Genomic DNA, 23911 nt, shown 5'->3' on the forward strand with positions numbered 1-23911 from the left:
TTTTCTTCTGTTCATCTCCCAATTCTTTCTTTTCCTTCGTTCTTAGTGCTCAACCTTGTTTGGTGGTAGGATATCCTGCAGTTGCTGAATGGTATCTTGAAAGGAGAGCATGTAGTTACACATTCAGATTGAAGACAAACATCTCCAGTGACAGGGAACTAATTCACTCTGTCACAGAGACTTTCTGGTTATTCCATCTAAACACTAAAATGTTTTTCATTCATTCATGATACCAAAGCATTTTAAATATCTATTTCCCCATGTGCCCTCAAGTTTTCTAGCCTTCATTGTCAGCTCCTCACATAATATCCAAATAAAAAGGCTGTCGTTCCCATCTGGCCCACTGTGGCAAGCTCCACATGGTCCTTGGCCACTGGTATCTTTGAAGTTATGCTCTGCCTCCGCTCAACAATGTCTCAGCTCTGGATAATGAACCTCAGATTCTCTGCTGGCTATTCTCACTCCTCTCCTGGAGCTAACTAGGAGTCGGCAGATCAGTGTGCTAATAACCTTCCCTTGTGGATTGGTGGAGTTGGCATTAGTCTCAGCATGTTAAGTTCAGTAGTTCTCCAAAGCTGAAATCTCCCCACTGCTGAAAAATGCCTCTGCCTCCTTCTATTCTAATCTCTTGGGAATTTGTTTTTTTTTTTTCCCCCCCACTCCCTCCAAAGCCCTGGGGCCTGAAATGAAGGTCTATCTTCTACCCAGACCAGTCACTGTGCACCTCCACTGTCACCTTGCTCCTGAACCCCAACTCCCATCATCCCCTGTCATCCTCAGAGAGTCTTTGAGTGAACTGATTTTACCCCATATTCCCAAATGTCTATCTTATACCCAACCTCTTCCCATAGGCTAAACTCCTCTTAGTTCTTGCCTTATGCCTTTGAACCAAATAGGATTCATGAACCAATTCTCTTGGAGGTGATGCCTGGCCCCTCCTTTGAGATTTCTTTTGCTGGTTCTGTTTGTTCCAAACACCTGCCAATTCTTCCTTGCCTTTGGCTGGGGCCAACCGGTGGAATACTTTAAGCTCCCTCTTAAAAATCAACTGTGAATTTAATTCTTCTTTCAGAAACTCCTAAAGAAGAAATTGGAAGCCTTTCATGTTAAATCTCATAGTCCTTCAGCAAAATTCATTTAGAATATACCAGTATGTAGTACTGGTTTGTGTAGTATAGTTTTAGGGGTTCCAGAAGATCCTGCCCAAAGAAATGTTACTCACTCAATATTCACAATGCTTCAAACCCCAAACAGCTTGTAACCAGACAGTGTTTCTTAGCGTTGGCTGAAATTCTGAATCTCCTCAAGAGGTTTTAAGCGATGCTAGTACCTGACTCCATACCCTGAGATTTAGATTTAATGAAGCACGATGGGGCCTGTGCATCAGTAGAAAGATGTCCAGGTGATTCTAATGCACATTGAGGCCTGTGAACCACCTAACTAAAGGATACGGCTTACAGTGTCAATCTCTCTTGAAGAAAACACACCCTGCCAGTGATGCTAAAGTACAAGGAACTGAGGTGCCTTCTGATTAAAGGCTATGAAGTGGGCGAAGGAAAACAATGGGAAATATCACAAAGAATAAACTTGGCAAAGGCTAAGTACGAGTCTCCACCTAGAACTTGCACATATTTTCTTAACCACTGTAACTTATATGGCCTCTGCCTGCTAGCTTGGGAGGTCTTCAGTTATGAGGCCAAGGGAGAGGAGAAGGAGTTGGAACTGAGTGAAGTATAAACATAGCCTTAAGGCTGTCCTTGGGGAGGAGATGGCCTGGCCAGGAGTTTAAATATAATCTCTAGAGTGTGACAATTTGTGTACAATGTGGACTTGCTTTGTTAACCAATCTGTAGGTGATAAACTGTGCTCATCAAATAAGGGAGGAGGGTGTTGATTTATGATTCTAAGCAATAGGACATTTTTGAAGCAGGATCCTGACATTGATTATAGATTCTGATCAGGGCTCCAGCAAGTGGGCTGGGGTGGAGGGATGGTGTCATTTCCAGCATTGAAGTGGAGTGCATTGGGGAGAGCATCCCACTGTCATATTGATGGGGCAAACGTAGCAAGAGGAAGAAAGAGTTATCACTCTGGGTATAGGATGGTTTGGGGAAGATGAATAAGTAGGATTTAGGATGGCAAGACAGATGAGAGTAATCCTCTTATAAGTACCTCTTATTTTAAATTTTCCATATATATGGAATGATTTTCTCCACAGTTGTTTTTTTTTTTAATTTTCTCCACAGTTTAAAGTTATAGTAGTTCTAGTGGTTATTTCTACACCATGTCTCAGTTTCCTTCAGCATAAAATGATGACACGTTTAGATAATCTCTAAGGCTCTTTCAAATATAGCAGTCTTTGAGTCTGAGTATTAGCATAACCTAATGGCAAATGTATGGAAAAGGTTGCAATCATGATGGGTCCTGGCTGTTCACAGGTGTCTCCCATTCAGCTGTAATTCCTTAATAACCATTCTTACAGCTTCTTGCCAGTCCCTTTTTAAACCACATAATGCAATAAAAATACCCATAGTATATATAAATTTTGTTGGAGCAGTATCAAGCACTTTGGATTTCTAATTCATGAGAGAAAGCTACGTGATCAAAAGACCAATGAATCATAATTAATTGCAAAAAAAGAGAGAAATTCTAAGTCGGAAAGGTGAGCTCGACCTCATCTGGACAAGAGCCACGGGAGTGCTGGGAAGCAGGGTAGGCAAGAAAGAGGAGGGAAAACAATTTAAGAGGAAATATTTTTGAAAGTGAAGGTGTGATAGTAGTTAGCTGAAAATAGTAGAAGATAATAAGGACAGGCCATTCTCTAACATACACAAATTAAGGGACAATTAGGGAACCATATCTATATTCTCTTCCTGATGCCCCTGAGGATCATCAAGTCTGAATGGCAATGAATAATATTCTTAAGGGGGATGAGGCAAAGACACAAATGATACTATTCTGTTTTTCTGCAACACTTTTTTTTTTTTTTTTTTTTTTTTTTAGTGGGAGAGAATGCGTGCACATGCAAATGCCAGCAGGGGCCGAGGAAGGGGGGATGGACAAAGGAAGAGAGACTCTGAAGCAGGCTCCACATCCAACACAGAGCCTGATGCAGGGCTTGATTCTTACAACCCTGAGACCATGACCTGAGCTGAAATCAGGAGTCAGACCCTTAACCGACTGAGCCACTCAGGTGCCCCACCTGCAAAACTTTTGTACAGTTGGAACCAAGTGAAAGGGAGCAATAGAGACAAAAGGAGGCACGGGGTGGCAGATCTAAGAGATCTGTGACCTCTGGTCTGCGAGAGCCTGAAAATCCCCGGCTATGTGATACTGTCATGCCCACACCTCATTCAGGGCCCAGCGCATATAGCACAGTAAAATGCTCCATGAATCAATGAATGGAAAATGAGTCCCATGAAATTTGCCTTAGGGAGGGTGAGGAAAAGGGAAAGTTTGACTGTAATTATATTATGAATAATTTAGATTTTAGAGTATGTTGGAGGCACTTTTTCCTTCTTAGTGACAACGGTGGGTTACCATCCATAGATCTGTGTGAGGTGGGAGGCTATGGTGGAAAGACTAAGTGGAGCACAGTTCATGGCTTGATGATTGTGACACTTCCTCATCCCCTAGTCTTTGGTGTTCACCTGATTACTTTCCCAAAGCAATCTGTCAGGAGAAATCCATCAATGCTAAATATTCAATAGTAACTTCAATAGAATATTTGTCTTAAATCTAAGCTAAAGGCCCTGACTGATTTGGAATCTCATTCCAGTGGACCCAAATAGTTGTAGGACTTCCCCTAATGAAGGGACCTTCTGGGTGTGCCCCAGGGAACTCATCTATTATACTTACGCACATATAATAGTCACCTACTGCTGTACTGTTTTCCTCCTTTGTGTGTTTATTTCCAGCTCCATCTATAGTAGATAGAGAAATAAATCTAGATTAGGACGCTGAAGACTGGAATCTTGCTGCTCATCCGCTGTGTATCCTTAGGTAAATCTCCAAATATCTCCAAGTTTGCCGATTTATAAAACAAAGATAACATCCACCTCACAGGTTACTGTGAGAAATAAAATTTCTTAAAATCCTTCAAAGTCATCCCATAGCAATTAGAATATAATCCTAACACAGTAGCGTAAAAGACTCCTTTTGATCTAGCCCCTGCCTATCTCTTTAATATCATCTATATCTCTCCCCTCACTCATTCAGTTCTTGTTCAAAGGACTTTCTATCTACTGCTCAAATATCAATCAGGAACTCTTCTATATCAGGGCTGAATAATCTTGACATTCCTTGCTTGTTTCTTACTATCCATGTTTCAGCTCTTATGACATGCTTAAAAAGAATCCCACAAAAATAAAAATCTCTCAATCCACCTTATCAAATACTTCACACCTATATACTCTATTCCTACCACCAGTTTGTCACGGCCTATCATGTTATTCTATTTAATTTTCTTGATGGGTAATAATCATTATTTGAATTTATTTTATTGATTTGCTTGCTTACTTATTCATTAGTTGTCTCCCTCCAACCAATAATATCAACACTAACAGAGCAGAGCCCTTGTATCACTTGCACTGAGAATAATATATGGCAAGCACATAGTAGATGGCAATAAATATTTGAATTGAAGTAGTGAACTCAATAAATGTTTGAGTTCAAATATTTTAATGAAAGGAATTTATAAACCATGAAGTGCTGTGCACATATAAGGGGTATTTACTTCTATTGAGAGGGTACTAAAGTGGAAAGAGGTAAGGAGTCAAAGAATAGTAGATATTCATTTAGCCTTTACTGCTTTTCAGTTGTCTTGGGTAGGACCAAACACTGTTTTGCCCTTCTGTCCATTGGTTTCCTCAACTGTAGAAGGAGGAAAGTGGCATTTAACTTCCTAGTTTGTTCTGAGACCCAGATCTAATGTTGACAAAAAGCACTGTGCACACTGAAATTTTTCATGTAAGTTTCTATCATGCTCCAATGTGGGATCCTAAACTAGGAGAATGAGTTCTTACCTTTCTTTCTTTCTTTCTTTCTTTCTTTCTTTCTTTCTTTCTTTCTTTCTTTCTTTCTTTCTTTCTTTCTTTCTTTCTTTCTTTCTTTCTTTCTTCTTTCTTTCTTCTTTCTTTCTTTCTTTCTTTCTTTCTTTCTTTCTTTCTTCTTTCTTTCTTCTTTCTTTCTTTCTTTCTTTCTTTCTTTCTTTCTTTCTTCTTTCTTTCTTTCTTCATTTTTATTTCAAAAAAGCGAGATATTTGGGAGGCATTGGTGAGAAATTGAGGAGGGAGTTTATTTTACCCAAACTCTTCCCCAAAGCATCAAAAATCTGGGATCCGTGGCTTCATTTGCATAAGTATATTTGCATGTCCTAATTAGAACCTTTGGCAAAAATCCGAGAAAAGGAATTTAGGCTTTTGCCCTCAAGGAAGAAGATAATTCTTTCCAAAACAGCCACCGCATTTTTCTGCTGCAGAAGATAGGTGGCAAAGGCATCAATGTTGCTCACAGAAATTAGACTGAGCAGTCGGATTAACATCAATTTACAAATGAAGCAGGATAAGCCCCTTCAAACAAAGCACATTATATTTTATTTAGCAACAATTCCTTGCCTCTCCAAGCTCTGTGTAATGGCTGTTCTAATGCTTTCACAAAGAAGACTGTCTGAAAAGAAGGAAAGATAGAATGAGTGTGCCCATACTGGATCTGAGTATGCACACTGCACTTCTCTGCTGAGGTCTGAAGCCTCCTTAGATATAGCAAGCCCAACTCAAACCTTCAGGTCCACTCTTTGACTCTGGGGTAAATTGAGGGCTTGATTTATAACCATCTGATGCAGGTCTTGGAATCTAAGCTTCTGGGCTTGGGTAGTGAGTCTGCCATTTATGATCTATATGGGATCTTGGGCTAATCATTGTACATTCTCTTAGCCTTTAATCCTTCTGCTGTGAAAGGGAGATAAAATTAACATCTACCTCACAGAGTTGTTGGAGGGATTAAATAAGATCCTATGTGGAGCAAACCCTTTGTAAAAGGCAAAGTGTTACATAAATGTCCCACATTTTAAAACCTGTCCTTCTTCATCCCTGAACCTTCTGTCATGAGGAGTTATTATGTTGCCTCTCTTGGTTGATAGGGTTGAAACACTCAAAGGGCCTGAATGGTCACCAGAAAAGTATACAAATGTCACAAGTGCAGCTTTTCTCTTTCCTGTACTTGCAGCTGGCATTGCTAATGAACCACAACACTTTTTCCTACTGAGTCTGGCCAACCTCAAAATCCCCACCATGACCTTCCAATAGTTACCATCAACTGTTGGGGTGGGCATGGGAGATAGAGCTGATTGGACATCCCTCTGAAGCCCCTAAGGCCTCTGACCAAAGTGACCCACATTCTTCTCTGTCGTCCAGATTGAGAACACAAGAATGCAGCACAAGTGCATAGAGATGACATTCTTCAGTGACAGACCCCCGCTCTTAGCACACATACACAGAGCTGCACAGGCTCAAACATTCATTCATTATGTCTGAGTTAATTTCATAGTGGAAAAGAAAAGCAAATGTTCGGAGAAATGTTGGCAACAGTACAATTTATGATAAATCAAATTGCCTGAAGAGATGAGTAAAAGGGTTTTGGAGAGAACAAAGGCTCTGGGACTGAGCAGCAAATGTCAAGTTAGCTACGTAACTGGTGCAAGTGTGTACACGGTGTAACTGGATCAATCCCTTAATTGTTCTATGTTTTTCTATCAAATAGGATAATTAGAAGACATTTGATTCTCAGTTGAATCAATTCTTTCCTTAGGCTTTGAGGAGAAGTGTGTCTCACAGAAAACTTTAGATGTTATTATTAGCACCTCTTCCTTCTTAGACCCTGAAGGAAGGGTGTAGTTTCATTTTGTAGATGTCCTCACAGGTCTGTCCTTGGCAATCCAGATGTCCGATGGCAGTCCTAAGTCAACAGAAGTTGACTCCAACATCTCAAGTTCCCCACTTGCAAACAGAAAGCTATTTCTTCTATTCTATCTGGGTGTGAGTTTGTGGGGTGTGAAGTGACCTGCTCTATTATTTTACCAAGGTCAAGCAGTCTCATGTTTCATGGGAAGCAGCATTTACCCATTACCAAAGCTCTCTGCTTTGTGTCATTAGGGGTATGACCAGAGAAAGACTCCACATAAACATGTTTTCTTATTAAGATAAGAAAATGAGTTTTGTATGCAGAAATATAACCCATCTTATATCTTCAGAAACCTAACTTTCAAAAAGGCAATTGACTAAGTATGTACTTTATATTGGCTAATTGAATTTAGATAAAAAATATTTAAGATGCAAAAAAAAAAAGGTGGTTTCAATATAGTGCTGATTCTTAAAACAAGAAAAAAAGGACAAAAAGGCAATTGACAATTTCCATGTTAACAAATATTTCCTTAAGTCCTAGAAGCAAGAAAGTTTGTAATGCCAAGAACAAAAGTGGCACAAATTCTAATTTTTCTGAGCCTAAAGACTGTTGCTTCCATTTGCTTTAAAGGTCTGGCACTGGGGCCCAATTCAAGAAATATATCTTACTGGATCTTTGTTTTGGACAAGAGAGATGATAACTCCTCTTAGTACTTGCTCACTTTATTAGCCATCTTTCCAGTTTTGAATGGCTAACAATACTCCTATAGTTTATAAAGTACTCTATTTTTTCATTTATTTATTTCATTTGATCCTCATATGATAGTTTTAGCCACATCAACACCAATTTTCTGAGGAAATATGGAGATTCAACTGGGTTAAACCACTTGGCCAAGGTCACATAGCTAAAAAAGTGTAAAAATCAGGATTTGAACCCAGATAAGCTGATTTGAGAATGATGTTCTTTACTTCCACATGCACACCTTAGGACACCTTAGGAGTGACTTAGGACAGAGATTATGTTTTCTGTGAAGCTAGCACAAGGAATTTCACTTATTTCATTTATTTTTATTTTATTTTATTATTATTTTTTCCCCTAATAGAAATGCCTGAGGCCAAGCAAGTGAGCCAAGATGGGGCCAACCTGAGAAGTCTGAGAACCAAACTTTAGAGAGAACAAATCCAAATGAGCTAAAGATGCCAAGTTTGGGGTTCGATGAAGGTGACATCAAAACAAAAGCGCTGAGAATAAACAAGATGCCAATCTGCATAACAGTTGATATTTGCAGTGTACCTTGGAAACTAGAAGTTTTATGATGCCAGTGTTAGTTGTTGATTTCACAGACCAGAAGCAAAAAGGGAAATTTATAGTCTGCCCATGCTGGTGGAGAAGTACCTGAAACCCTTCTAGCTGGACTGGTTCTATGGCTTTGCTGTGATAGGCTGGGTGACATTTGTAAGAAACTAAACAGGTCAAGGGGTGCCACTGAAGCAGAATGACAGGGATGACACACATTAATTTGTTGTTTCCAATGCTGCAGAATATCACCACACTTAAATTCTAGTTGACATAGGGATGGGAACTGGCCATGACGATGGGGCATGTTTAAGAATGAAGGGAAAATGTGTACCAGTGGCAGAGGACAGAGCCAAATAGTAAAGGGAAGTCACTGCCAGAGCACGAAACAAAGGGAATAACCTAGCCTTGCAGCTGATTCATGAAGAGAGCCAGCCAGAGACCGGCCCAGTAGAAGGTGCTATGGAACAGACAGGGCCTGGGCTTGAGCCTATCCATCATAACAGTGATTGCTATAACTCAGTGTATACTTACTCTATGTCATGTATGTATATAGTGACTTATAAGTATTTTTTTATAAATTTTCAAAATACCACAAACTGGTTATCTTTAAGGACATTTTTGTAAGTGAGGAAATAGTGGTTCAGAGAGATTCAGTGACTTATTCAAGGTCAGACAGTGAGTAGGAGATAAGCCAGGATTGAGCCAGAAGCTGGGCTCCAAAGCCCCATTACCCTGGCCATTATGCTGAATGTTCCTATGCCTGGTGGTTGGATAGTAAGTTGATTATGGTGAACTACATTTAATAATTTTGCTCCAAGTCTTTTTCAGTGATGTCAACCATATATAGTGGACTTTGCCAAGTATTTTATGTTTATATATTGCTCTACTGGGTTTTAACACCATTGGCAACAATTGCTAAGCTCTTCTCCTTCTATCCTGAGCTCTAAGGACCTTCACTAAGAAGCTGACAACTCCCTGGGCATCAGTATATCGCTAGCTTATATAAGCTTAGGAAATTTTATTGACCTCATAGTGCTCATTGAGTATCCTGGGAGTAGGCGGTTCAATGTCTCAAGCAGAGCTCTAGGAGAGATATTTCACAAAGATTTACATAAGCTGTTGTCCAGATTGAAACATCATTTATATTCCTTTCCAACCCATTCCACTCCCCCCCACCACAACATTCTACATCTCCTGAGGGCACAAGACAAAACAGAAAAAGCAAGTCTGCAGATGCAACTGTACTGGATGGCCAGTTTGAAGATGGCTATCTTTGGGGGTCTCATCTTAATTTGTGTGTCCTTCTATGGGTGTTTGGCAGCACATCCAGAAAAAATTTATATGAATCTGCCTGCTTTCCTTACACTGGGGCCAAAGATACATCGCTTCATGAATGTCCAGCAAACTCCAGGATTGCAAAAATGCTAAGGCACTTCTAACTATCCCTGCTAAAAGGGGGCTGTAATATATTCTAAGACAAAGGGAATTTGGACAGCATCATCATTTGGAGAGTTTTATATTGAAGGGTACAGGAAAGGGCACCATCGGCTGATATGTCCAATGCCCCCTAAGCCCATTTTCTAATATAGCTCACTGCCTTTCTCTTTGATAAACACCAGTCTTCCCTAATAGTAATTTATTGGTGGTCAAAAGGGTTGTTGTTAAGAGTGTGTTTGGTGTTAGTCAGTGTTTTCAGTGTTAACTGAAGTCTGATTTCAGCAGAAAAATAATTCACAAAAGAAGAAAAATGGGGGGAGTTAACAGGAAGGCTGGAGAAGCAGACCAGAACAAAAGGAAGAAGTAGTCTGGTAAAGATCTCCTGCCATGATGGCAGCACACGACACTAGAACTCATCTTCACTATGGTCACTGAATGCTGGATGCAGCCTCTGGCCGGCCTGCCACTGGTGCCTGTGACATGGTTCCTCTCCAGGCCCTCCTCTTTGCATCACTGCCTGTTGATTTGAATTCCCATGTGGGTGGAATGATTGGCCAGCTCACATTACACGTTCATAGTCTAGCTGCAAAGGAGGCTGGGAAAATTACTGTATGGTCTTACTGGCTTATATAGTGGAAGGTTGGCTCTGCTTTCCTTCAAAATTCATTAAGAAATTCCCCTAGCCTTGGACTGGGAGGTGTTAAGATGCTGGCTGGCCAAAAATGTGACATATTTTGTCTATGCCACCTGCATATTTTCCAAATGACACCATCTTCTTTGAACTCTGACATAGCCTTGTGTTTTAAATATCATTACCTGTTTGTTTAATTTTTTCAGGACTTTAAAACAATCTCTAAGATTCAAAATGATTCTTATACCATTCTTAAAATCCATTTAAAGACGTTTTCTGGGTGATCAGCATACTCCTAAAATTAGAGAAGTCAAAATCCCAACCCAATAAACTTTATTTTTGTTTTGGGGTCATTTCTATTTAGCTCAATCAGTCAGAGAAATCCGTGCTTGCTAAAAATAAATAAATAAAAAATAAAAATGCAAGCAAGCAGATAAAATCGACAAGATACCAAGTACTTAAATATCTACTACACAGATAACCCTTTGTTTTGAATTGCAGCTGTCTTGCAATAAATAGTACAAATATAAACAAATTCAATAGAAATTCCAGAAATAAATTGCTTAGAATAGCAGACACTATGCTCTTAAACATCTCCAAAAGAATCATTCAGAGTATGTCACTCTTTGTCCAATCCCATGAAGTCTGTTTAGAATCAAGCTGATTGAACTCCTGATAGAGACCCGATTCCTTCACCTCACTGTCTACAACATCATGTAGATGTCTGTTTCTCCTGAGAAGTTAAAATTAATATAAACCTGTGTGCACATGTGTGTCTACATATAAATTTTTCACCTGAAAATACAGAAAGGGAAAGTAGTAGAGAGTGGTGAGACAGAGAGCGATGGGCAAGGAGGGCTGTCTTATATAGCATATCATGAAAGGGTGGAGCCCCCAGCATGTAATTGGTATTTAAAGCTGTGGTGTAAATAAGACCACAGAAGGTGAGAAGGTGGCTAGAGAAGAGAAGAACTATGAGGGACGGGGTCCTGTTTTAAATAGTTGAAAAATTTAGACAAATCAAATAGACAAAAACATTTAAACAAATGGTTACATGTTTTTAATGACTAAAATATTTGGAGGTTGAAAGGCGAAGCAAGAGATAGAGGAGAGATTGCATCCAGAAAAAGAAAAGGGAACTTTAAAAGAAAGAGTATACAGAGTGTAAAAGTTCCATCAAAAAGGGCTTTTAAAAATTAAAAATTGATAGCAGAAATAAAAGATTTAGTAGAGAAGTGAAAGATGAAGTCGAAGTCTGTCAGAGAGAAAAACAAAAAGAAAGACATAGGGAAAGGGGAGAGAAAAGATCAGGAATGTAGAAAATCAGATCAGTGGTACCATTGTCCAAAAGATAGAAGTTTCAGGAAAACAGAACATATACCAGAGAGGAGGAAAATAAAGAGACAACACAATGAAATGTCCCAGAAGGGAAGGATACAAGTGTTCAGACTAAAGGGACCTGATGGGTTCCCAACACAATGAATATCTGTTTGAGGGAGGATCTCATCAAAGTATCAGGGATCAAATGGCAGGAATTATCTCAACAACAATTGGGGAGAAAACAAAATGGAGCAGTGCCTTCAAAATTCCCAGGAAACCTGTAGTATATATACAGCTAAACCCCCCATCAAGTGTGGGGAGAAGAATAAAGATCTGTGTTTCTGTGAAGAAAGTGTAGGGCAGCAAAAATCTTCCTTCCTTCCCTTCTAGGTTCCTTGGCTGCTCTAATAATTAAATTGACATAAGACAGATCAATAAGAGAAAAAAAAACACAATTTGATTTTGTATATACAAGAGCTCGTGAAAATATAAGGCTCAAAGAAGTGACCAAAGCAGTCAGCTTCAATATGCTTTAGACAAAGAAACAATACATTTCTGAAGAATTGACAAGATGAGGAAGTTTGGGCTTGGGTTAACAAATGAATGAAAAAATAATAAGGTTTGTTTTTATCACCTTCTTGGCCCTACAGTCCCTCCGTCTGGTGATGAGGACACCTTTTACCCTCCAGGTGCAGGGAGGGTACTGTTCACATGGGGAATTTATTTCTTACTTTCAGGGAAACAAAGGACAATCAGAGTGTCCTTCTTATATCAGCTATTTCCTATGTAACCTTAATTCAAAATAATATGGCAAAGGGGCACATTTTGGGGAGGCCTTCCCTGAACCCCATCATTATCATCAGACATGCAAGACCTCAAAAATATTACCTTTTTCACAATGCTACTGGATAATTTGTTCCAACAAAATTAGAACATAAACTATGAAAGTGGAAGACACCGGACTCAGGAAACAGGAGCCCGTGTATAAGAGAATCAAAAGACCATTTCAAAATGATGGCAAAAGGACACTCTGAATACAAGATCTGAGCAGGTCTAGAGAGCAGCACGCTGGAGATTAGAGAAGGAGGTCAAAAGGCTCCAAAATAATGTATCTAAGGGGAAAATAGAACACCTGATATGCTTAAAGAGATATTTACAATTCTGTCAGAGTTTGGGAACGAGTTTATAATAAGTAAATAAAAACAAGCAGATAGAAATAGGTAAATCTCAAAAGAAGAGAAAATTTAAATTCTACAAGAAAATGTAATCTAGGATAATACAGGACTCCACTGTGAATGTTATTTAGTCTCAAAAATAAAAACACTGGATCTTGATTATGTGCGACCCAGTTTATATGACTCCAGGTTTGTTCCTCATCTCCTCTCACCCCCATACCTTGGCTGTTTGCTCAGTGGACAGTATTGGCCACGACCACCAGGTTGTCACCTCATCTCAGCCTGCCCCGGGGGAGCAGGGGGGCTGGGCATCAGCGCCACTCCATCACTTCCCTCACGGGCGGTCTGGGTACCACAACCTGGCAGTGTGAGGTAGTGAAGGCCCCACTGCAGAAGCTTTGATGACTCATGAGAAACAGCAGATGTGAAGGAGCTAACAAATTCTTTACCCCTCCTCCTCTAGAACAGACAGCTGTGAGACTAAGTGGCTCTAGTCTCCCATTCCGGAGGCTTTGTATACAGCCAAACCATTGGCTAGTGTTTTTTTTTTTGTGAGATGCAGGTGTTCCGTCACACAGCACCCCTTATGTTTGCTGCCCTCGCTTTTGATCCTGTCTCCTCTCTCTTGCATCTTGGGATTGTATCTTCAATAAAATATTAGCCTGTGAACTTCACCTTAGGTACTGTTTTCTGGGAAACACAGACTGAGACATAGTTTGAACCAAAAGACAGGTCCTATAACCAACCTTATCATGGGAGACAGGGAGAGAGAGAGAGAGAGAGAGCGCGCGCGAAAGAAAGAGAGGAGAACATAAAGAATGAAATTGTCATCTTCTAGGAAATCAACACGTTAAAACAGAAATATCACTCTAATCTTGTGATTTAGAAAGATGGAGACATTTATAAAAGAAAGATCTAGAAAATTAAAAAATGGTTCTCTTTGGAGAGTGAGAATCAGTGTATGTGGAGATATTCAGGAAACTAATGATTATATATATGTATGTGTGTGTATATATGTATGAAGGAGGTACATATATATTATTAATTAATTATACATTAAGTTTATGCATATACTATATATTATACCAATAATATGCAATAGATATTATGTAAACTGAGAAAATAAATGGGCAAAGCTTATGTTAAAAGTTAGACATAAGCATGTCAAGCTGAAGAACTATCAATGAAACAAGATGGGTGAATAGAGTAATGGAATCCTTCATCTCTGTGATTGGTTAATTTTAAGACTTGACTAAGCCACAGGGTGCCCAGACATCTGGCCAAACATCATTCTAGAGATGTCAGTGAGAGTTTTTCTGGATGAGATTAACATCTGAAGTGGTAGACTGAGTAAAGCCGGTTGCCCTCCTTTGGGTGGGTGGGCCTCGACGAATCAGTTGAAGGCCTACATGGACTAAGAAGACTTATCTCCCATCGATAAAGGAAAACTTCTCCCACCTGACTGTTGAGCTGGGACATTGATCCTTTCTTGCCTTTGGACTTGAGTGGAAACATCAGCTTGTCTTGGGTCAATTCTTGGGTCTCCAGCTTGCGGAATACAGACAGATCGAGTGGCTTCTCAGCCTCCATAATCATGTAAGACCCTTGTAATAAATCCCTTCCTTCCTCTTTCTCTCTCTCTCTCTACATCCTTTTGGTTCTGTTTCTCTGGAGATCCCTGACAAATTTAATGTCTATTGAGTCAATATTTATCATTTTCCTTGTGACCCCTGGCCCCTCATGTTTCCTGGGCTGCAGGCTACTTGTCATTCTCATTCTGTCTTTGTAGATTGTCCTAAACATGACAACAAACTCCAACTCCCTGTATTTTCAAGGGTAACATTATAAAAGCAGCCGTGTGAATAAATGTCTTCGACGAGCAGGTGTTATCTTTACCCAAGTCTGTCTGGAGAGCAGTATGGACATGGGCAGGATAAATAGCTTTAGTTTACAGATTCAATGCATAATCGGACATTTATCAAGCACCTGCTGGGTGCAAATCATTATGCTAAGTTTTGCAGGGAGTACTGAGATGAATCATCTCTCGTGTGTGTCCGCGGGCCACCAAAGCTGAGAATATGGAATCCACTATTATGATGAACTATGCTGATTTTTTTTTGACATGCCATCTTTATAACCTCTTTTCCAATGGATATGACTGAGGCATGACTCGTGGGTGTCTCTCTTCTCTAGAAGAGAAAAAAGTCTTTTTGTGAAAGGACAAAGAACAGTGAGCACCAGTTTCAAAGTTAAAATATAGGTATCATGGGCTTATGACTGCAGTCGATTTTTATGCACTTGAAAACGTCCTAGTTTCTCCACCAGGCTTGTTATAATGATGAGTAATCAAGGAAAAAATATTTTCCCATCTAAAATAATTTCTGACACACACAAAAAATGAGAACCTTGATTTTACAATTTAGGGAGTTAGTATCCATCACATGAAATATTGGAAAGTTCACAATTGTATGTACAGCCAACCAACCCACCCCACACATATGGGTCATGGGCTCATTTTCCCATGCTGTAAAATATTTTGGAATTTCTTAGGTTCCTTGTCAGAGTAAACAAAACATGCTGGCTAGTGTTGACACCACTTAATATTTTTCTCAGTAACTGAGTATTTGGTTCAAGTGTATAAACACTAAAGAAATTTGAGTAAGCCTAATTGAAATAATAAGCAAAAAACCCCAAGAAGCATATATAAAGAAAATATAACAAAAAATAGCTGAATTCAGTTCTTTATTCCTTTTTATTTGGCTTCCGGTAACTTCCGCTTGGAGTCAAAGTCTCTCTTTAACCCAAGAGTGTATTTAAAACTGGTGCAGCAGATCTCCAAATTCAGACACTAATGACCAGCCACTCCAGCTTGGTAGTGGAATACAAAGGGAAAACTGAATTATGGTGGGAATTCCCATTTCTATAAGTGACGCTGTGTCCACATCCATCTTCCTTTCTCAACCAAGCTGTAGGCCTTTATCTCCCAAATGTAGACATGACAACAAATATTTGTTTTGTGAATTTTCCATTTTAGTGTGCATTTTATGTGCAGGAAAGCAGTCAACACAATGAGACATCCCTGGTAATAGTTATCTAGGCATAATGAAAAATGGATAGAGCTTTTTTCCCACATTTTCAGCAAAAGGAATTTTTTTTTTAATAGGTAACATGGGCATAGTTCTTGGACAGTGCAGGCTCTCACTGAATCAATCCCACTAGCATTAACATTCCTGTAAAGCATACTCCATGCAGAAGGCATCTCAATTATCAACAGATTTGAACCTGGGCATCATTCATTTGTATGATATCCTGCATGCATTGTTCGGCCTACCTTAAAATAATGGGTATATAATAGATGAATATATATGTAATTTATATAAAATATATGTATATCTGTATATATACACACACATATATATGAGAGAGAGAGAATAAAAACATACTCGACTTGATATAGATTTCCAAAATCTTAAGGTTATTATTGATGTCCTTACCAGGAATAAAGAGTGTTAGCAGGAGGAATTAATGACAGGATTCTTTCAATCTCATCTTGTCATTTTTGAAATAGCTTTAAGCTACAGTATTGGTTATTTCTTTTGGTGCCCTCTAATATCACAAATACAGAGGAGTCTCTTTTTTTTATTGTTTATGTCTAATTATTAGTCTATGTATAATGCAAAGTACGCTTGCTGTGCATCAAAATACTGTGTGATTCTGGAAGAGATCCTTAGTATTTCTATTTCTCTCTTCCTTTATTTATGAGCTGGGGATAATAATCCTAGCTATCAGGGTTGTTATGGGACTTGACTGAATCCATGACAGTGCTTTGCACATCTCAAGCATGTTCTAATACAGTCAGAGATATTACTATTAATTTTCGTGGTGGTAGGTCATCTTGATCTATTTATGACCAATAATAGCATTGTGTAGGTTAGCATCTTATGGGCTAGATATTGCCCAACGAACATGGAAAATTACCCTTTGGATATTTGCATCTCCTCGCTGTTTTGGAAAGGAGAATGGAGATGAGCAGTGAAGCAGTCTGATTCAGAATCAGAAAAAATTCTAGGGACCTGAAAGACCATTGTGCCTTTTGTATTGTGCTAAGTATCTTTGGGTATAGAATTACAGGCAGATGATTTTGAGTTTGCCTACTTACAAGGCTGATCTGTGGTTTCAATTCAAATGGAAAGTTTCTAGTCATTGTTATAGTGTGGGTGAATAGTCATTTTAAAATGCAATTACGATTTTTTTCTTTTTTTTAGATGAAACAATGTTCTAAGCAGAAAACCTCAGGAGTCTTTGGTTTCTACTTCCATACCACCCTGCTCACTTTCCTATCCTATTTCATTCCTTTGATAGGATGGGTTATATGCTTCTTTACCACCAAAAGAACACTGACATTGATTCAAATCATAAATAGCTAATTGCTGAATACAACTTTTCAGTATTATTCCATAATAATGTGTAATTTTTATTTGAAATGATTTGAGTGAGTAAAATTAGTTTCTAATTAATGAAAAAATGAAGTTGAAATGAAAATTACAACTGCAAAAATAATCTTTTATACTATAGCTGTAAAATTGTACTACCAAAATATTAAAGACAATATTCTATCCATCATGAAAAATAGAAGAGTAACAAATACCTGGCTTTGAATCATGCCTTACCAATTGTTAGCTTTGTTACTGTGGTCTCAAGTCCCTTAATCAGTACCAGTGCTAGTTAGTTAGTCTTAGAGTGTAACAAGAACAGGACCTAATAGAGTGCCTGGGTGGCTCAGTGATTGAGCATCTGCCTTCGGCTCAGGTCATGATCCCGGGGTCCTGGGATTAAGTCCTACATTGGGTTCCCCAGGGGGAACCTGCTTCTCCTTCTGCCTATGTCTCTGTGTCTCTCATGAATAAATAAATAAAATTTTTTTCTTTTTTTTTAGAGAACAGGACTAACTGACAAAGCCACTATGAGGACTGAATGGATTAATACAAGCATAAGAACGTTATCATAGTAATTGTTGGCTATTTATCATCATCCTTTCCACCTCCTCCTTTTTTTGAAAGAGAATTCCTTTTAAATCTCCAAAATATAGACTAATCATCTTATTGAACATTTGACCAACTTTTTTCCTCCACAAATTGAATGTTGCGTTTCAACCAAATAACTTTTTATATCAATAAGAAGCTGTTTCAGGCACAGGAACAGACCTACTGATCTGCATTATATTCCAGCACATTGGGAAAGCTAGGTAATGGTCCTGGCTCATTAATCTAGGCAATGTTTAAGAACTCCAAAGCAACACACTGACTTGTCTTCAACTAACAAAAACATTTATGTAGGGGTGCCTGGGTGGCTCAGTCAGTTAAGCATCTGCCTTTAGCTCAGGTCATGATCTCAGGGTCCTGGGATTAACTCCCAAATTGGGCTCCCTGCTCAGTGGGGAGTCTGCTTCTCCCCCTCCCTCCACTCCTCCCCTCTGCTGCTCATGCTCTGTCTCTCTCTCAAATAAATTAATAAAAACCTTTAAAAACAAAACAAAACCATTTGTGTATAAGACTCAGACCAGGAATAAGGTCTAGCAAATGAGAACTGGAGTACCAGGTAGGTTGAGAAGTAAAAACATAAGCAGATTCCTTGTCCTATAAGGAAGTCCAATAGGAACCATAAGGAGAGTAAAGAGTACTGAACTAGAGAAGTACATGGATGCCAGGGCTCATTCCTGGGGCCTAGGACTTTGAGTCAGTCCATGAGGTGCTGGGAGTTTGAGTATACTACATCAACTCTATTGGGTCACTAAACAGCCTCCACTTTCCCTCCAGACCTGGTCATTCTGAGCTCCAACATTCTCTTATGCTGGAGAAGTGGTCAGCATTGCACTAGATGTTACTCTACCAAACATTGCAAGATTTTAGTGGCACAAGTACATCAAATACAGATTTTTGGCTAAACGTTAAAGTCAAAATGAAATCAAATCCAAGGCTGAGGCTGCATCACCATGATTAGGGTGGCCAACTCATTCCAGTGAGCCCCAGTTTTTTCTGATTTGTGCACAAATCCCACACCCAGGAACACCTTCATTTGCAGGAAAACTGGCATAAGCCAGTCATCCTAATCTTCATGGAATGAATAACAGAATAATATGTCTTAGGAAAATATTACAAAATTTGTAACGGTTCAAATTTTCAGGAGTCAGAATTTAAGAGTGTGGGGCCTAGTGTGGGAAGAATAATTTCTCAGCACTGCCAGCTTCTAGATTACAATATATTGTCACTAAACCACACATTTGGGTTGTGGACAGATGTTTACTCTCAACCAAAATGATTGGAGGAGCACAGATCTTTGTGGCTAGCTCTGCCAGTAGAGGCAACAATTTCAGGCAGTATGGCAATCAAGATGTCAAACTTGATCTATTTTCTAATTTTTAAGATGTATTTATTTATTTGAGAGAGAGAAGGAGAGAAAGTATGAGCAGGGAGAGGGGCAGAGGAAGAGGGAGAGAGAGAATCTCAAGTAGACTCCCCACTGAGCGTGGAGGTTGACGCAGAGCTCCATCTCAAGATCCTGAGATCATGAGCTGAGCTGAAATTAAGAATTGGACACTTCAACTGAGCCATCCAGATACCCCAAACTTGATTTATTTTCTTATAGTGATGACGGAAGTGATGCCTTCATTCCTCTCCAGCTCCTGTGTTTGACGATTTAGTCAATGATGATGCAATTTCACCAAAGCAATCCCATGAACTAAATAAATATTTCTGTACTTAACTATTTGAAAAATACTTATTTTTATGCGTAAAATGAACATGTTGTTCACAATCACCATTAATTATTCCAGCAGCTTACTCTGCACTCATAAATACGTATTTATACTTCAACTGAATCTCAATCTCAGAAACTAAAACACGCAAGGAAATTTTGATCATACTTCTATCTAAAATCTACCTATATTTGAAAGTGAATATTCTGACAATAATAAGATATCTAAATTGCATGCCCTATTTGTTGCTGAAGTTGATTCTTTGATTAGACCCTAGGGTAACTTGTGCAATCTCATGAACACTGATCACACATCACCACAGAAGAAACCAACAGTGATACTGCAATTAGGCATTTGGCTATTTGGCTTTTGAAGGCTGCAGCTGAAGTCAAAGGGAAGAGCAAATATTAGCTAAATTTGGAGGCCAAAGTCTTATGTTGCTGCTTGCCTATTTGGAGACCCCCCGAACATGAGCTTATGGAGGCACTGAAGCTGAATCCTATGAGCTTCCACCGGTGCTGGCCACTCTTGATTGCTTCCAGTGAGGCTTCTCCCATTGACTTGGCCACTCACTTACGTCACACCTGAGGCATTCCATAGGGCATCCTCAAGGACAAGGCAAAACGAGCTAAGGGCAAATTCCCAGAGCTTAACAGGACTAGGATTGCACAAGCATGCAGGAGCAACACACATATAGTCTTTGTGTGTGTGTGGTAAGCATGGTAGCAGATTTTTGAACAAATCAGACAGGGTGCTCTAATTAATATAACAGTTTTAGATTATTTGTGGAACCCTTTCACCTATGGCTGGCTCTTTGAGCCAATATTTATAAGGAAATAAACCCTGATAACTTTCCTCTGTCTTCTTTTGCTTGCCACAACTAGATTCAACAATAGCCTCTATCTACACTCTTGCTATGATCCTTTCCCTTTTGGGATCAGGTGAATGTTAATACCTCTGACAGTCATACTTCCTACATCCCACCAGGCCCAACTCACTTTTTTTTCTCTTTCTTCTCTTCTCTCTCTCTTTCTTTTTTAAATATTGTGTTACAATTTGCATAACATAAAATTTACCATTTTAACCACTTTTAAGTGCATGGCTCAGTGGCTTTCAGTTTAATCACAATGCTGTGCAACCATCGCCACTATGCATCTCCAAGCCTTCTTGATCTTTTCCCACTGAAACTCTGTACCCATTAAACAATAATTCTCTCTTTTTAAAAAATATTTTATTTATTTACTTATTTGAGAGAATGAGAGAGAGAACAGGTTGGGGGAGGGGAGGAGAGAGAAGCAGACTCCTCACTGAGCAGGGAGCCTGACCTGCGACTCTATCCCAGGACCCCGGGATCATGACCTGAGCCAAAGGCATATGCTTAACTGACTGAGACATCCAGGCGCCTCAAACAATAACTTTCTATCCCCCTCCTCACATCCCCTGGCAGTCACCTTTCTACTTTCTGTCCCTCTGAATTTCACTACACTAGGTACCTTATGTAAGTGGAATCATGCAGTATTTGTACTTTTGTAACTGATTTTATATATATATTATATATATATATAATATATATATATACCACTTTGTGACTGATTTTATATATATATATGTGTGTGTGTGTGTGTGTGTGTGTGTATATATATATATATATATATATATATATATACCACCTTCTGTTTACCCATTCATTTGTTGATGGATACTAGGGTGCTTCCACCATTTGGCACTTGAAAATAATACTGCCATGAACATGGGTATAGAAATATCTATTTGAGTCACTGCTTTTAATTTGGGGGTGGGTGTATACCCAGAAGTGTAATTGCTGGATTCTATGGTCCAACTTGCTGGGGTTTTTTTAAGATTTTATTTATTCATGAGAGACAGAGGAGAGAGAGAGAGAAGCAGACACAGGCGGAGGGAGAAGCAGGCTCCATGCAGGGAGCCCGACGTGGGACTCGAAGGCGGTGCTAAACCGCTGAGCCACCCAGGATGCCGGTCCAACTTGCTGTTGATGAAACTTAGAATTGTCAGGTTCCTCTATGCCAGGATGTAGGCTCCCAGACGGGATTAGTGGGCTCTCACTCTTCATTGTCTCCTTTATAGCAGAATCTGCCATTCCCAGGAAGGATTCAGGGGCATCGTTGTGTACTCCAATTTTAACTTTTTTTTTCTTCTCTGTGATCTTTCTGCTTGGTTCCCATCCACAGGACCAGGCTTCTTACAAGATCAAGTTTTCACTCTGCAGATCTGCCTTTTTCTCAGAGTCCAGAATGGTCCAGTGGTGGAACTCTATCATTCCCAACTTGGATTTATTCCTTCCCTGATTCTGCAGGTGAGTTAGCAGAAATAAACAGACCTAAGGGCCTGAACCTATGTGTAGGGTCTTGGGACTGTGTTAGACTGATTGAAGTGTTTACCTAAATTGGCTAATGCAAAATGCAATCAAGAAAATAATTCAGAACTCAGAATGAGAGAAGCAGAAACAAGCATCAGATTGGAGACATGAGGCAAAACCAGGTATAAAGAATCATTCAAGAAAAAAACCAGAAATTTTATTCCGTTTCAGAAACCAATATCATCAGAAGTGGGCAAGTCAGATGAGTGAGTGAGGAATTGAAGCAAGTAGTTGAAAAGTATAACAAAGTATAGTTTTCAGGGGTCTGGTTTTTGGGGGAGCTGCTTGCCCCCGAGTCTCATCTGAGTGCAAGGTCTTGCTGACATGCCCCATTTCTGTTCTGGAAGGTGAGGGAATTTGACTACCGTGAATTTGGGGAACTCCATAATGACCTCTGCTCCCTGTTTGGTTCCACAGCTTCAACCACTGGCCGCCACTACTGTTTCTGTAGTCAGAAGAGCAGACTGGAGCCATCTGCCCATTAACATAACCCAATGACTAGAAACATCTGTCTTAGGCCCGGCTCTGAGTGGAAGTAAGTCTGCGCTCAGCTTTAGTCATCAGTGGCCTGGACCTTACCTGGTTCAAATTTGTGTAGCCTCTGTAGTCTGGACACTTTCAAATAAAAAAGTCAGATTAAAAATTAGTCTGGGCCTATAATGCCCTGTGGACCTTGCAGGAATAAATGCAAAATCTCAATTGGGGTGCTCATGGTCTCCATTGCTGGGAGGTGATATTCAGTGAGACAGCAGCCTGACAGGTTTTAGGAATTGATGAAAGTGTTTCAGATTCACAAAAAACAATAATATTTTCCATTATGTTGCTAACTGTGCCACATAAGATTCCCACAAACAAATATAATCACAAGGGGAAAGTCACCCTAGACGAGTTTATAGCTCTTTTGTGGTTTCCCAACTCCCCCACCCCCATAACAATGGTTATGGTGTCCATTTCATATCAGCTGTCAATGAATTAAGCCAAACTCTTTGCTCAATTACAGTTATTAGCTCCTACCAGGTTATAGTAATGTTTACTAACTCTGCTCTCTTCTCTCATGTATGGTACTGCATCGTTTTCCAGGCTATAAACTGTTTTTGGAAAGAGGCAGGAAAGGGACCATGAAAGAAGGGGAATGTCTGCATGGGATTGGATCTCTTGATAATCCTGTCCCTTCTCATGCTTGAGGCCCTGGGACTCAGGGACTCCAGGGAGTCCAACTCTCAGAGATCTGAGACTCCAGTCTGAGCCTCAGGGACCTCTCAAGGTCCAATCCCTACCACGTGTCCAATGAGTCTTGCTCTGGTGACCCTTATTACCTCTTATCTCAATGCTGCTCCTTCACTAAGAGTCTTCAATTCAGTTGTTCAGTGGGACTTTGTATGACTTTTTGTATTGCAAAGATGCTCTTTGTCATATAATTTTAGGATCTATGATTCAATATCTCCTACTTCAGCTCAAAACACTAATATCTAGGTGTTTATCAAAGAGGAGAGTTAAAGTCATAAAAAAAAAGAAATGACAAAATGAGTAGAAGATTGATTACCTCCTTGTTACGTCCTTAAAATAATTTAACACATTTGCAGAGTCACACTTGTGATTATCATGATCAGTGGCAGCTAAAATGGCATAATGAACCCACAACTTTATGACTGGAGCTCCAGATGAACAAGGTAGATCATCCTACTGTATAAGAAACAGCACCCAATTCAGCTGTGGTTTCCACTTACAGAAATCCTCCTCAGAAAAGAAGCAGTCACTGCAGGGAAATGCCATTAATGCTCACCCAAGTGAGAAGAATCTATATCACAGGGAGGGGAATAGCCATAGAATACCAGATGTTTGCTAATTATTTTCAAATGAAATCGACCAGACTGAGTTTTAAACAAAGATAATCTGAGAGGGTAAAATAATGTTGATTCTTCCCTTGACTTCTGTAAGTAGGGGTAATTAATCCATCTGAAGCACTGCTCGTTGCCTGCGTCCAGTCCTTTCTCCAGTTA

The 23911-nt window shown here is 39.5% G+C and overlaps 1 long non-coding RNA gene across 1 annotated transcript in view; it reads right to left on the reverse strand.

Moving 5' to 3' along the window:
• Window positions 1–3925, reverse strand: part of LOC140622432 (uncharacterized) — a 29255-nt gene extending 25330 nt beyond the window's left edge. Inside the window, exon 1 of the long non-coding RNA XR_012022196.1 lies at window positions 3859–3925. This is a non-coding gene — a long non-coding RNA (uncharacterized lncRNA). The remainder of the gene's footprint in view (window positions 1–3858) is intronic.
• Window positions 3926–23911: the final 19986 nt, after the last annotated feature.

This window comes from Canis lupus, chromosome 31 (genome assembly GCF_048164855.1).
Source record: "Canis lupus baileyi chromosome 31, mCanLup2.hap1, whole genome shotgun sequence".
In the NCBI taxonomy this organism is placed as follows: Eukaryota; Metazoa; Chordata; class Mammalia; order Carnivora; family Canidae; genus Canis; species Canis lupus.